General features: G+C 41.1%; 1 protein-coding gene across 5 annotated transcripts in view; it reads right to left on the bottom strand.

Annotated features, from left to right (window-relative positions):
• The window catches only part of LOC137097878 (DCN1-like protein 3), a 51,608-nt gene that overhangs the window by 31,114 nt on the left and 4,157 nt on the right, over window positions 1-16,337 (bottom strand). For 3 of the 5 annotated variants that reach the window (XM_067473210.1, XM_067473209.1, XM_067473211.1), the window contains exon 2: window positions 10,927-11,050. The exons of the other annotated variants lie outside the window; for them this stretch is intronic. The gene's annotated coding sequence lies outside the window, so the exon portion shown is untranslated. The remainder of the gene's footprint in view (window positions 1-10,926; window positions 11,051-16,337) is intronic. 5 annotated transcript variants of the gene reach the window in all.

Below are 16,337 nucleotides of genomic sequence, written 5' to 3'. Positions count from 1 at the left end.
TGTGCAACTTCACCATTCACAATGAGGGTGGTGTGGTGCAATCTGCATGGGTAAATGTATGCTACACAAAAGAGATGTAAAATTTGAGCCTGTGTCTCCTATAGGTGACATGCTTTCCGCTTTGTTTCCTCTGACCCAAGGACTGTGACTAGTGGTGAGTCATTAACAGGCGAGTAATGAGAACGATAGCAGCTAGGAGATTTCTAGTAAGGCCTCTGAAACTCCCAATGAAGGGGTTCCACATTGTCTTTCCATTGGCAAGCATAGACTTTTAATAAAAAAAAAACCCAGATAGGCCTTTGACTATCGAATTAGTTGAATGTAAATAGGGTTCACCTATTACACAACTGAACCGAATGCAACGACTGCACTGTGAACAAAAAATTACATCCCCAATGATATGGGAACTTATGCATGAATATATATGCAGGTTTCGGCGGTGACCAGGGGATCAGTTGCAGAGTTTAAAACTTGTGCACCAGTTGCGCCCTTACCTTAGGAAGTCTGACTTGGCCACGGTAGTCCACGCTCTGGTTACATCCCATATAGATTACTGCAACGCGCTCTGCATGGGGCTGCCTTTGAAGACTGTCCGGAAGCTTCAAATGGTCCAACGAACGGCAGCCAGATTGCTAACAGGAGCGGCGCTCAGGAAGCGTACAACTCCTCTGTTGCGCCAGCTCCACTGGTTGCCAGTTTGCTACTGGGCACAATTCAAAGTGATGGCTTTAGCCTTTGAAGCCCTAAATGGTTCTGCCCAACTTACATATCTGAACTCATCTCTCCTTATGAACCATCTAGGACCTTAAGATCGTCTGGGGAAGCTCTGCTCTCGTTACCGCCTTCGTCACAAGCACGTTTGGCGGAGACGAGGGACAGGACCTTCTCGGTGGTGGCCCCTTGGCTGTGGCACGCCCTCTCTATAGATATTAGATTGGCCACCTCCCTTTTAACATTCTGGAAAAATGTCAAGACGTGGCTTTTTGAACAAGCATTTACAAATGCAGAGTAACTGACACAGGAAAATGGAATGACCAGACCAAGAGTCCAACAACATTTTTAACAAGGAGATACTATGAATTTATATTTTATTAATTTGTTTAGTTTTTATTATATGTTATGTTATGTTTTTAATTGTATTTATGACATTGCAAGCGTTGAATTTTGCCCTGTTAACCGCCTTGAGTCGCCTATGGGCTGAGAAAGGCAGTATACAAATACAGTAAATAAATAAACACCAAAACAAATCCAGACAAATCAGAATGGGCTATAAGACTATTATACTGTATTAATGATTCCAAATGCGTATCTTCACCAACTATAGGAGAAACCCATGGTGACGCAATAGGTTAAACTCTTGTGCCAGCAGGACTGAAGACCAACAGGTCACAGGTTTGAATACGGGGAGAGTGCAGATGAGCTCCCTCTTTCAGCTCCAGCTCCTCATGCGGGGACATGAGAGAAGCCTCCCACAAGGATGGTAAAACATCAAAACATCCAGATGTCCTCTGGGCAATATTCTTGCAGATGGCCAATCCTCTCAACCAGAAGCGACTTGCAGTTTTTCAAGTTGTTCCTGACCGGGGGGGGGGGGGGGCAACTATAGGACTTGCACTTCCTAAAACCTTAGCTAGCAGGGTCAAAAATCAGGACTCCCAGGAGTCAAAGCCCCTCAACAGATCTCTGTTTGGGAACTACTGCTACAGACCCTGGGAGACATGGAGAACTGTATCACATTTAGATCAGGACATCTCTATTGTGAGCAATGACAATTATATATATCATGCCCCTACGAGGCAAATGCTCAGTTTTGTCTTGAGGCATGCCATTTCTCCAAAGGAAATGTCAGCCCCTGCTTTGAGAAAAAAGAGCAAAGTCATTCCAGCCTGTTCAAAATGTTACTCAAGCTAATTTGCACAGTGCTGTTTATATTAAACATGCAAAAATCGTGAAACTATTGCTGTTAACTTGCCAATTTTGTGGGTTTGCGGCAGTTTTTTCTTTCATATAAGGAGGAGAATGTTGTTTCTGGACAAGGAAGAAAAGGAGGCAGGAGCCGTGGATGGGTGAAGGCATCAGCCAGTCTAAACTATTTGCCAAACCACGCAAGCATCAGCTTTGAATGTAGAGATAAGTGGCAACAGAGTTTATGCTGCATTCCAACATCTTAAACTGGGCTGCGGAACTTGTGGTCTTTCAGATGTAGTCAGATGGTGACTCCATCATTCTTGACCTTGCTTACTGGGTCTGAAGGCAGCTGGCATCCAACAACATCTGGAGGACCACAGGCAAAGGTCTTCCAAAAATGCTTCAGGCTGTAGGAATGTAAGCCGGACCTAAGAGATTCTACACCTAAGAAAGCAATGCAAACCTAGATTATCTAAGTGCCTCGGCCATCACGCTACAAAAAGGGATAATTGCCTGAATAGCCTCAGAATGGAATCAAGGTTTTCCTTAGTTCTACACCAAAAGTTACCAGTCCAAGCAACGGGGACCAAAAATCACAGGTTTACCCTTTGCTGTCCATATGTCTGTTTTTAGTATACCGAGGAACCGTGGCACTCAGGACAGGCATAATTTCATTTGTCTTTCAGTTCCCCCAGCGTTAGGGCTGGCTCTAAAATTGAGAAGGATGAGCCAGTCCATTTAAGTGGCTGATTATCGGAGATATCAGACAGCTCTCTGCCATGCAACTCGCCCTGCATCTACCAAGCCAGAGCTTCTTAAACCTTTCCAGTTAGGAACCTATTTGTCAAACGAACCCTGGGTATATTGGCATATAAAATAGGTATAATATCAAACATTTACTGATAACAAATTAGTATTTGCAAGGCTTGCTAAACAGGCTAATTTCCCTTTTCATGAAGTACAGCTGAAGAATCTTCTGCAGAGTCCCCTGTGAACACCGCCTAATGGATTCATGTAAATCAGTTCCCAACCTTTTTTTGACCAGTGACCATTCTCCAAAATTAGTACCAAAAGGGTTATGAATAGGTTTTTGGTCAACTTTAGATTTAGTTTGGTTATTTGGGGTGCTGATTCAGAAAATTGCATTGGGTAGACCACATCAGCTCTACTTTCTGATACAGAACATATGCCATCCAGTAATTGCCATCTGCTTGCCCAAATAAAACCATATTTAATAATCTTGAGCTGATGTGGTCTATCCAATGCAATTTTCTGAATCAGCGTCCCAAGTTACCCCAAGAACAGGCCTAAAAACAAAGACACAAAGACACTAAGGCACCACATGGTTCTGCTCAGGGGAAGGGAGGGGGAGGAGAAACAGCACTCAGGAGGCTTTTCTTGCGCCTTTCATGGGTAGTCAGCCTCTCTCCTGACATCCCCGTTGCTTTGGCACTATAAGGTTTCGCAAGACCAGTTGCTCTTGTTGCAACGGTGTAGTAACATTGAGGCCGCGGACAATATTTTAGATCTTGGGGACCACTGGTGGTCCACGGACCACTGATGTAAATGCTTTCAATAGCCACTAGGTGGCATTCAGAAAACTTTTTGGGACCCCAACATTGAGCTAAAGAGCCCCAAATTTGGGATTGGGACCCACAATTTAAGAAGCCGTGTACTAAGCTACTTTGCTGCATCCAAGTGTGGTAAAAGATAGTGTCATATCACCTGTGTTGAAGGGAAAGTCAACTCTCAATACAGTAGCCGTCATACACAAAATGTAAGGAAAGGAGCTAAATTCACATTGTATTGTTTGTTTTGTTTTCATTTTTATATTGCATTTTGTTTTAAACTATAACCGAAGTATGGGATTCTTAGCCGCCTTGAGTCCCCATGGAGATAAAAATGGGGTATAAAATAAATAAATAATCTTATTCAATCTTTTCCTCAGCAGACCCAAGAGGTATTAAGTTGAGGAGAAGATATTTTCATTTTCATTAGGCATAGATATGGAGGCCTTTTCCCTTGCGGAGAGGGGTGTCCAACTGCATAGGAACCTGAGAATGTTATGAAAATATAATTTCACAACTATGAATACCATGTGATTTTCACAAGTTTTAATTAAAATTTGTTCCATTTACACCTTTCTTTTCCCTTGCTGCTTCTACACTGCTCTAATTAACTTCTCCGAAGTGCTGTTCTCATTTACAGTAGTTGCTCAGGGTTCATATAGTTCCAGTCCTTCAACTGCGTATTATTGTAATTATTAACTTTACTTATATCCTACCTTTCCCCCCAAACATGGACTCAAGACAGATTGCATCTTTACCGACCACACAATTCTGTTCAATGATGAACAAAGAACCCTGAATAGGTGTAGCTACATTTTGGAAGTGAGCAAGGACGACTCTCTGATTCATGCAATTCTAGGAAACATAATATAGGTCAAAGTAGAAATCTAAATTTAAAAAAACACCATTGTACTGAGGCACACCAGTGGCTCTGTTGGCTCATTTTCTCCTGCATCCTCCATTCATCTTCTTATATGTCAGGGTATACAACCATCACACTCCAACACTAGCATAGGTTGGTGGCAACTGCAAGCCAAGAAAAACTAGAAAACTACATATTGCCTACCTCTGAGTTTTATTTCAGGAAGCTGGTACACAAAAGGTTCTCATTTCCCCAAAAATAGCCATAGAAGTGACGCTACCAAGAGGCAAAAAGGAGGCATTGTGAGGTAGAGATTATTCTACCTACTTTAATTAGTAGGGGCCTTACATCACCACTACTACATTTTCCACAAACTATGCACAGGCCTGCATATGTATCTTGGACTACAATTCCCATCAATTTACCCAGCATTCTGGTTAAAGATCATGAATCTTATCTGAACATATCTGCAGGTGTGGCAGATATCAGAAAAGGTTGTTTTAGAACATCACAACATGCGCTGGGAGACATACAGCCAGGAAAGTCAGTTGAGGCTGATTGCAATAGATAGGCACAAATGGGCAAGCCTCAATCTGTGCTCTCAGTGCACCAAATCTGGGATGCGGCCTCCCATGATTCCACAGCACTGGCCATATTTTTCAGAGGTTTGAGGTATATGAAGTTGGGAAATTGAATTAAAAGGCCAAATAGGATCTAGTGATCATAATGACTGATCTAGGATTAATTCTACAATGTAGATAACCCTTTGGGGAAGTCACTTTATCTCAACCTTAGAGGGAAGCAAAAGCAAACTCCCCTCTGAAAAAATCATGTTATGAAAACTCCATGATAGGTTTGTCTTAGGCTTGTCATCAGCTGGAAATATACTGAAGGTATACTACATCAAGGAACACCAAGAGCCGAGAGGAACATTGAACTCAGCCCAACCTATCTCTTGTTGGATCCTACAAGACAGGGACAGGCAACCATGGGTCACTGAATGCTGTTGAATTACAACTCCAAACAGCCTTTACCAACACAATTAATGATTAAGAATCATTGCGGCCTCTAATCTCTGTTTTAGGATTTACAGTAGCAAATCAATAGGATACATCAGTGTTTCTCAACCTGGAGTCAGGACCCCGGGGGGGGGGGGTAGCGAGGGGGTGTCAGAGGGGTCGCCAAAGACCATCAGAAAACACAATATTTTCTGTTTATCATGGGGGTTTTGTGTGGGAAGTCTGGCCCAATTCTATTGGTTGGGTTCAGAATGTTCTTTAATTGTAGGTGAACTATAAATCCCAGGAACTACAACTCCCAAAGGTCAAGATCTGTTTTCCCCAAACTCCACCAGTGTTCACATTTGGGCATATTGAGTATTCGTGCCACGTTTGGTCCAGATCCTTCACTATTTTGAGTCCACAGTGCTCTCTGTAGGTGAACTACAACTCCAAAACTCAAGGTCAATGCCCGCCAAACCCTTCCAGTATTTTCTGTTGGCTGTGGGAGTTCTGTGTGCCAAGTTTGGTTCAATTCCTTTGTTGGTGGAATTCAGAATGCTCTTTGACTGTAGGTGAACTATAAATCCCAGCAATGACAACTCCCAAATGACAAAACAACCCTGCCCTCCAAACCCTACCAATATTCAAATTTGGCGTATCGGATATTTCTTCCAAATTTGGTCAAGTGAATGAAAATACTTCCTGCATATCAAATATTTACATTATGATTCATAACAGTAGCAAAATTACAGATAGGAAGTAGCAACAAAAATAATTTTATGATTGGGGTTCACCACAACATGAGGAACTTATTAAGGGGTCATGGCATTAGGAAGGTTGAGAAACACTTGGATACATGATCTATAGAGCTCATGAAACCTCAACTTCTGCATGTCAACAGATGGAGAAAGAAACAGGGAGCAACTCTATACCATCTTGTGATGCATATTCCAGATGCCATGGAAACCCAATAGGTTACCCTAAGCAAGTCACTTTCAGTCCCAGAGGCAGACAAAAGCAATCCCTTCTGAACAATATTTCCAAGAAAACTACATGAGTAGGATAGCCTTAAATCAGTTATGACTTGAAAGTATACAGTGCACAAATTTCAGAAGGAACTAAAACTCACTCCAACCCCAAGGAGCAGAGCACTACAGAGTGAGACCACTTTCATTTAAAGAAAGTAGAAAAGAATATATCCTCATGATATTTTAGTGATGGGGAGGTAAAAAATATGTATCTGTAGGCTCTATATTGATTGGCTCTAATTTTGTCCAAAACACCCACTAGACTAACATCAACATCACATCTGAGCACAAAGAACCACCAGCAAATAATGCTTTGATAGCTCTAACAGTCAGAAGTTTGATATCGTTATATTCTTAAGAGTAGCAACATCCTGCACTTTCTGAACTACTGGAGGTGGTGCTAAAAATTAACTGCTGATTGGTTTGTTTATTAACATACAGAAATCAGTTTACTCAGGAAAGTTTCATCACATCTGACTCTAGCTTATTATGTTTGAGTAACCAATACATATAATTCAATTTCTAAACTGTCAATGTTGTAATGAACTTGAGATATATTACACCATTATTATTGAAATAATACTAAATGTTTCAGAGCTGAGAAAATGTTATTTGGATGGCTGTATCATGTTTCATCATGAATTGTAAAGTATTTACTGTAAAGATGCTTCAACTGGTGCATCACTACGAATCACATTGGACACACTGGTGGAAAAGCAACATATAACATTATACTGAGTGGGTGCTTGTGTCCCAATTAACTTTCCCCCGATACCTAACTCTCAGGATGTGCTGAAATTAGTTTCATAAAACCATGACAGCTAAAAGAAAAAGTAGTTTTGAAGTCAAAATTTTTAGACATTTTTAAAATCCAAACTAAATCTCTAGCTTTCTTTGACTAATTGCTTCCATAACAGAAAAAGCTTTCAGTTGGAGTACTCAATTGTTTTAAAACATAGCGCATCAGCAACATTTTCAAAGTTTTCTTGGAAATTTTCCATTCCAAAATATCTATTAAATATCTTTATGCAGTTGGCAGTCAACTCTATTATTCTTTTCCACCAAGAACCAAGGAAGCTGCCCAAGTCCTGAACCTGTGCCTGGCCGCTGTGATGGACTGGATGAGGGCTAACAAACTGAAGCTTAATCCAGACAAGACAGAGGTCCTCCTGGTCAATCGCGAGGCTAATCAGGGCATAGGGTGACAAGCTGTGCTTGATGGAGTTACACTCCCACTGAGGATACAGGTCAGCAGTCTGGGGGTCCTTCTGAATTCAGGACTGACACTTGATGCTCTGGTGTCGGCGGTGGCCAGGAGGGCCTCTGCACAGTTAAAACTTGTGTGCCAGCTGCGACCGTACCTCAAGAATCCTGACTCGGTCATGATGGTTCACGCCTTAGTTACATCCAGGCTGGATTACTGCAATGCACTCTATGTGGGGCTACCTTTGAAGATGGCGGGGAAACTGCAACTGGTGCAAAGATCGGCGGCAAGGTTGGTAACCAGAGCTAATTATAGGGAGCAGGTGATGCCCCCATTAAAACAGCTCCACTGGTTGTCAATAAGCTTCCGTTTCCAATTCAAAGTGCAAGTCATCACCTACAAAGCCTTAAACTGCTTGGACCCTGCTGATCTTCGTGACTCCATCCCTCTCATGTTCTTGCATGAGCATTAAGATCTGCCGGGGAGGCCCTCCTAATGGTCCCGCCACCTGAACATTAGGAAGAACTTCCTGTAAGAGCTGTTTAGCATAATAGAATCTGCCCCAGACTGTGATGGAAGCTCCTTCTTTGGAGGCTTTTAAACAGAAGCTGGATAGCCATCTGTCTGGAGTGCTTTGAATGCGATTTTCCTACTTCTTGGCAGGGGGTTGGACTGGGTGGCCCATGAGATCTCTTCCAACTCAATGATTCTATTATTCTATGATAGTTGGGTTTGGATTTAGACACAAGGCTTATGGACAGGAATTCTGACTTTAAAATGCCTTTAACCTTTCCTTAAGCTCAGAGCCACAAGAGTTGTTGGATTGCATTTCCCACTATCCCCAATCTGTATAGCTGATAATAAAAATTGATGCAAGTTGTTGTGCAATAACATCTGAGGACCCAAACTGGATGAAAACTAAAGAGTACTGGCCACTATATAGACAAATTATAGTTGGCCCACTATATCCACAGATTCAATGGCCCACTGAAACAACCATAAGGCTGAGGTGGCTCTCAATGAAAATGAGTTTGACAACCCTGCCTAAATATGAAGACCAAAATACAACTTTAAGTCCCAGTTAGAGGAGACTCGTTCATTCATCTGCTAAATGGCAAATCAACATGGATGAAAATTCCACTAATTCAGCTGATCTACTTGGAATGAGCAATTGGATATAGGATGACAATTCTTTATAACAAATTGGCATTGATGTCTCCTAGCCCCTTTTAAATTTTCTTCACTTTCTTTGTACTTTCATAACAAGCAACCCATTATGTTTGGGAACTATGTATAACTCTTAAAGTTGCTTAACAGATAACTTTCAAGACATAGAAGTCAACATTTTTCAGTGACAGAGAGGGATGGGTGGGGAAGCATGAGAAAAGACAGAACACTTAATGTTATCATCATCAAGTATATAACCGAGGTAAAGATTTTTCTACTGCAAAAACAAAACCTGAAAACTTTTCAACAACTTTGGGAAAATGGAAATCTCCAGAACATTTTGGAGATTTTATGATCTTTGCAAATGCATGACCTTGTTAGAAGTCACAACCTTTTGAAAAATAATGTCAACCTATCGGTAAAACCATGACCACTTAAGAGTCATAACCTTTTGGGAAAATGGCATTCACCAGCATTCATGCAAGACAACTAGGTTTATCAGCTATTAAACCGATGTACCTAGGTATATCTTTGAACTATCAGGGACAATGATATGCCAGTGCACAAAACATATACAAACATATATAGCAGTGTTTCAGAAGTCTTCTTTTTAATTGTCCAAAAACATCTACTCTCCCTTAAAATATATTTGCCTTTAAATCATGCTATCAAGAGACAAAAATAAGTAGACTTCTTTAAAAGTAACATGGCTGGTTTACTCACAAACTTCATGTATTCAGCATACAGGTACATTGCTTATCAATCCAGTTACAAAGAGGATGTGAAGTAGTTTCTCTGTGTAGGTAACACAGGACATCTTTCTTAGACTCCATAGTCCAAAGCATCTCTCTGTTCTGAGAATCTAATACAGTCTCTGACTAGTCTGAAAGTGCAACGGAGTCTAATGGATTCTGTATATCATAATGTCCCTACTGAAGTCTCTAAATCATACTTCTCTACTGAAGTCTAAACTGTACTGTTCCTGCAGTCTTCTAAAGGCACACCGAGATCTTAAATGGAATCTGAGTCCTGAACAAGCCCAGTTCTGATAACATGGTCTGCAGCCCCTCCCACAAAAAGTTAAAGAAAACTGCAAACCAATACACATACATACAATACAGTAAACAATTACATACATAACAAATAACTAGGTGAGACCTGAGAAGGTTGCTATTTCCAACAACAGCCATTAACAGCAGGCACATCCTAGAAACATGCCCACTGTAGCTATAAGCCAATACAGTGATCAAAAGCTAGAGCTGTTAATCCACCAATGCTACAGATAAGAACTAAGACTTCTGAACTAGAAGCCTGCTTCTTCAGAGCTTAAAATCACAACATCAATTTCTACTGGCCCAGGAGTATGTCACAAAATCACTGGTTCACTGTGTATGAATGCCTAGACTATAGGCCATTCACCTACAAATACAATACAAAACAATATAAAAGTACTACATAAAACAATTGTCATATGGATCTTGCCTAGTACAATTCAGTATCATTAAAACATAATATAACACATGTGTTAAATTCAAGGCCCACAGGTCAAATTTGGCTCACCATGTCATTTTACGTGACCCTCCTCTAGATGCTGGACTACAACTCCTTTATTCCTCATCAGCAGACATCATGACTGCAGTTGACAGGAGTTGTGATGCAGTAACATCTGGAAAGCTGCAGTTTGTTTTGTTTAGTCAGGATAGTGGGGTCTGATTTTAGTATGACTTTAAAATGTCCTTTCCCAACCTCAGAGCCACAAGTGCTGCTGGGTTGCAATTCTCATTATCCCCAGTCCACACGGCGGATAAGAAAAAGTGATGAGAGATATCATTCAACATCTGTGGACCCAAAACTAAAAACAGCACTGACCACTATGTAAAACAATTGTAGTTGGTCCTCTGTATCAGCAGATTCTCCATCCTTTGAAGGCAACCATAAGACTGATGTGGCTCTCGATGAGAATGAGTTTGACACCCCTTATATAAGGTAAAATTCAATTAGCATATCCACAGCAATCAACTGTGATATCAGTAATAAATTTAGCTCACATTTTCATTTTCAACACTGAATAACCCAGCTTTCTCAACCACTTGTCTGGGATTCTGGAAACTGAACTCCAAATAACACCTGAGGAACAGAGATTGAGTATCAAAGCTCAAGCACGAGAAGTTCCAATCTGCATACATACCGAGTGTGCTTTGATAGGATGTCCCAAAGGTGCTTTTTCTCCCTCAGTCAACACAGAGACCATGAGCCCCTTGGTGTAGATCTAGTCCTTTGCAGCTCAGCTGAGTATTCACACAGTCCACGACCTAAGGGTTCATAATGATTATTTTAAAATATGCAAGTGTGCAGATTTGGATTAATAAGAGTAAAAAAAAAGCTGAGAAAGGTGTATGGCCATTGGTGATAGTCCAGTGTTACCAACCCAAATGTGGAAAGATGTATATACATATTTCCTACCATATGCTATTCCTCCTGGCAAGTGTTTCATTCTTGCTGGCTTCTAATATAAGCATCCTAACATCCTGCAAGTGTTGATAAAGATTACTGATTTACTCGATAAAGAAAAAATAAGCAGACAAATCAAAAAAATCGTTTAGTTCATGGGTAGACTGAACATGGTGATTTCAAGAACTTTGAGATTATAGGGTTGTTGTAAGTTTTTTCGGGCTATATGCCCATGTTCTAGAGACATTCTCTCCTGACGTTTCGCCTGCATCTATGGTAAGCATCCTCAGAGGTAGCATCCTCACTACCTCTGAGGATGCTTGCCATAGATGCAGGCGAAACGTCAGGAGAGAATGTCTCTAGAACATGGCCATATAGTCCGAAAAAACCTACAACAACACAGTGATTCCAGCCATGAAAGCCTTCGACAATACATTTGAGATTATTACTTCCATACTCCTTAACTATTGACCGGAGGTGACTGGAGCTGTAATCCAACACATGAAAGAGTAAGGAGGTGGCTCACTCTGGTTTAAACTATGGCAAGCAAATCAGTAATGTTATGGCATGGGGCATTATTTCTCACTCTCACTAACTTACATGCACCCCCACCTCAAGATGATTTTTGGATTATGTGGAGCATCCAGAAGTACAGGCAGTTCCCTCAGTATTATCCCGACGCCTTTAAAATATGCTTTAAGCTGTTTTTGTCTACTTTTAATCCATTGCTTCCATGTTTTAGTGTTCAAGATATTAAAATGCTAGTTTGTTTTTATTTTCAGTTGAGTAAGCAACTCAGAAAACTATCATTTTTAAACAGAGTGGACATGTGTATATCTGTCAATTTGTGATTATCCCACTAATTGTAAAGGTTTTTCTCAAACAAGGAACACTCAGAGGTAATGTTGAAGGTCCTTCTTTTAAAGTATAGCCTACAGCATTACATATCAATTGCAGGTCTCCCATCCAAGTACTAACCAGGGCTGACCCTGCTTAGCTTTCAAGATCAGACAGTATCTGGTGCCATTAGGGTACTTTGGCCTTTGACAGACCAAACTCTAAAATAATAAGGTGGTCCATAACTAAATTATAGGGATAAACCTAAAAGTGCATTGTGCTTTAAAAAAACAAAACAAACATATGTATACAAACAAAAGGGATGGAGAGTTCTTATGGCACAGTGTCTGGTTGCATACTGTCAGTTACATGACAAAGCAGAAGAAAAACAACACAGGGCCGTGAGGCCTAGATGTCATCAATGCTGTAATCCCTTCAGATCAACTCTTATTAAGACCGTGGATTCAACAGTGCTACACAGAGAGCCAATCCATCACAAAAAGGGGATAAAAGTGACAGCTGCGTATGATTTGGTGTTCACACCGAGTTCCAGAACTGGAAAGGCTTCACTTGGATGTTGAAAGCCCTGTGCTTTCCAGATCCCATTAATATGGATTGCTAATGATGAGGACGGCAAAACCAAGAATATCATATGAGTGCAATGCATGTATCTGTTGCAACATGGCACCAGTACATCTGTGAAAGTGACCTACAAATTATGGTAATTATGTGCAGCTAATATATGCAAGTTACTCCAACCCTCTGGCTCCCGATAAATCTGAAAAGAAGCCCAAGCCCTCCTTAATGTGTGACACAAATTGCTAAGCATTCAAATCAACCCCCCCCCCCCCCCGGACTACCCAGCATGGGATGGGAAAGAGCAGTCAGGATGCAAGGCCAACTGGGAAAAGGAATGCCAGTTGGAAAGTGCAGAGAAACATGGCACTAATATCTAAAGCAGTGTTTCTCAGCCTTCCTAATGCCACAACCCCTTAATACAATTCCTCAGCTAATCGGTAGCCAGTGGAGCTGGTACAGCAGAGGAGTTGTATGCTCCCTGCGCCCTGCTCCTGTTAATACCATGGCTGCCGCCCGTTGGACTAATTGGAGCTTCCGGGCCGTCTTCAAAGGCAACCCCACGTAGAGAGCGTTGCAGTAGTCAAGGCGGGATGTAACCAGAGCGTGGACTACCGTGGTGATTTTGTCATTTGGGAGTTGTCATTACTGGGATGTATAGTCACCCACAAACAAAGAGCATTTGAAACCCCAGCAACGATAGAATTGGACCAAATGTTGCACACAGAACCCCCATGATCAACAGAAAATCCTGTGTTTTCTGATGGTCTTTGGTGAACCCCTCCCCAGGGGTCTCGACTCCCAGGTTGAAAAACAGTGATCTAAAGAAAGATGAACCTGAACACCTTCCTTAAGAGATAAGTGCTAAGCTTTGTATCTAGAAGTCCTAAGTAATACAGCAGGACAACCACTGAAGAAAAAAGCCTCCAGGAACTTTGGAATAAATCTGTGATTCTACGGGATATTCTAATAATTTAAAGGGTAGCTATCCCACTGGACTCCAAAGCCATATTGGAAGAAACAGAGCATCAATTGTTTTAATCGGACTGCACAAAGAGTGCAAACATTCTTCTCAATGGTAGCCGTAAAAGGAAACAGCTTCCAGTTAATGTTTGCTTAACCAGTGCTCACAACAATTGCTAGCCATTTTTAATTGAACAAGCAGTCTTCTATGACTCTACAAAAAATGATTAACTTGCACTAAATTTTCTGAATCAACCATCATTATATATACAACTTTAAATAAACCATAGCCAGTCTTTTTAAAAAGAGGAGCACTTCCTAATAATAGAAGGCTTAACTCGCTTCAGTAAAAGAGCATCCTTCCAAATACAACTGATAGAATCAAGAAATAGTTTTCTAGGATCTACAGAGATACTCGCAGGAACACCTCAGCAAGTGAGAGTCGAAAAGTGGCAGGCTAAAACACAGAACTTCAAGCTATGGCTGATACCAAATGAGAGACTCCTCCCTGGGCACATAGAAGATTGGGCAACTTGGAAGGTGCTAAACAGACTGCGCTCTGGCACCACGAGATGCAGAACCAACCTTAAGAAATGGGGCCACAAAGTGAAGTCCATGGCATGTGCGTGTGGAGAAGAGCAAACCACAGACCACCTATTACAATGCACCCTGAGCCCTGCCACATGCACAATGGAGGACCTCCTTATAGCAGCACCAGAGGCACTCCAAGTGGCCAGCTACTGGTCAAAGGATATTTAATACAATGCCAAGCTTTTGAAACTTTGTGTTTTTAAAATACATTACAACTTTTCCCTTGGTTCACTTCTGAAACGATAAATATATAACTGATAGAATTTTCTGGGTTTTTTTTAAAGAATAGAAAGATATTACTTACATTTTAATCACAATTGTTATGGGTTACACTTCATGAATCTGCCTATCCATGACATTATTTAGAAAGGCAGCAGTTGAGAAACAAAGGAATATGCTGCATGAATGAAGGATTTAGGATATTAGATATTAGAGAGGTGGAACTTTTTTTTATTTTTTTATTTTTCCCAAAATAAAAAGTATTACTCCATGAAACACACCTCTGAACTCAGAACTCACATAAACACTAAATCCCTTGTGGGCAGGGCGTTATGCTTTTTTAAAAGGCTGCCTCCACACCCTTCAGATAGGAAGAGAATATGAATAATGACTGGAAAAGCAAACCACACTGGAATGTGGCATTTTGTCGGCACGTTTCCTACCCAGCCAATTAAAGGGGGGAGGAAGGGAAAAAACGTTTTCAACAGTTAGGGAAATCCCACTCCTTGGTTCACTTGAGCAACAAAACAAAGTATATTTTTACCATTATCCCTGTGTTACAAAGCACCAAGTTTTCCATGAAAACCAGAGGAATGCTGTCCTTACACCCTTATAACCATGTATCAATACTAGAGCCTAATACACTGATTCCTTCTACTGATAAAGAAGCTCATTTCGGCTGAGGAATGGCTTGGCCTTCCAGGTATTTTGGATGACAGTTTCTACAATCTGTCCTTTAACCAAAGGGCCAAAGAGAACTTGACACCAAAACATCTGGATGGCCAAATATTTCTCAGGCCTGGTCTATATGCTTCCAGTATACTTTTGCAAAGATTACTCCAAAACAACAAGCATTAACGTAGATGCCAATATGCATCTAACAGAGAGATGATGAAAGACAGAGTGAGCCCACACCTGTTTTAGACAAACTTTAAGAACAAAACACTACAGGCATACAAAGCAATGGGATTGAAATAGATCAAGTTATAACTATCTCCACCCATTGAATGGTTTCTAATGCCTGATTTTAGAAGAAACTCCCAGAAAACGAAAATAAAAACCAGACAAAGTCCTGACTCACATTCCCAGAATGTCTGAGAAAGGGGTGCACTTGCGGTGAGTACTTGCCTGCTCTAAGCCAGGCACATACAAACTTTGGCCATCCAGGTGTTTTGGACTTCAACTCCCACAATACTTGACAGCTGGTAAATTGTAGGAGTTGAAGTCCAAAACACCTGAAGAGCCAAAGATTGCCCATGCCATGCTTGATATAAACATGCCATTGCAGTTGAGATGGGAGCTCCTGCACTCACTAGTTCAAATCAAAGAATAAAAGTTTCAGTCTCATATGTACTGACTCAGGAATAAGTACCCCGCTTAGATTTAATAGCATCTCAAATTAGATTCTGAGTGATCATTTGACACTTAGCATAAAGAGAAGGGGGGCAAGGAGTTCCTCTTCCACCCAAAGAAATCTGTGCTTTGAGAAGAAAGGTAAGACGTCTTCACATCATAGAATCCTAGAGTTGGAAGAGACAGCCATCCAGTCTCTGTTTAAAAGCCTCCAAAGAAGGACTCTCCACTGGACTCTAAGAACTCTAGTTCTTATGGTCAGGAAGTTCTTTCTGGTGTTTAGGTGAGATCTCCTTCTCTGTCATTTGAACCCAGTGGATGTGACTCTTAATGAGACATGCTGCATGATCACAGGATGTCTACACCCAACATGACTGGAGAAATTATATTGTTTAGCCGGTATTTCACCATCTGATATCCACCGGGAAATAGCCTGTATTGAAAGGACCAGGGATTGACATCTCCGGCCCATCCTCTGTTCAGATATCAGCCAGCAAGCCAACAACTTAAATAAAGAAATAGCTTCCTAAGATCTACAGAGATACTCACAGGAACACCTCAGCAAGCAAGAGTCCAAAAGTAGCAGGCTAAAACCTGCAGCCTCAAACA

The sequence above is a fragment of the Anolis sagrei genome, chromosome X, assembly GCF_037176765.1.
Source record: "Anolis sagrei isolate rAnoSag1 chromosome X, rAnoSag1.mat, whole genome shotgun sequence".
Lineage (NCBI taxonomy): Eukaryota > Metazoa > Chordata > Lepidosauria > Squamata > Dactyloidae > Anolis > Anolis sagrei.
This window is presented reverse-complemented; position numbering and strand designations above follow the sequence as displayed.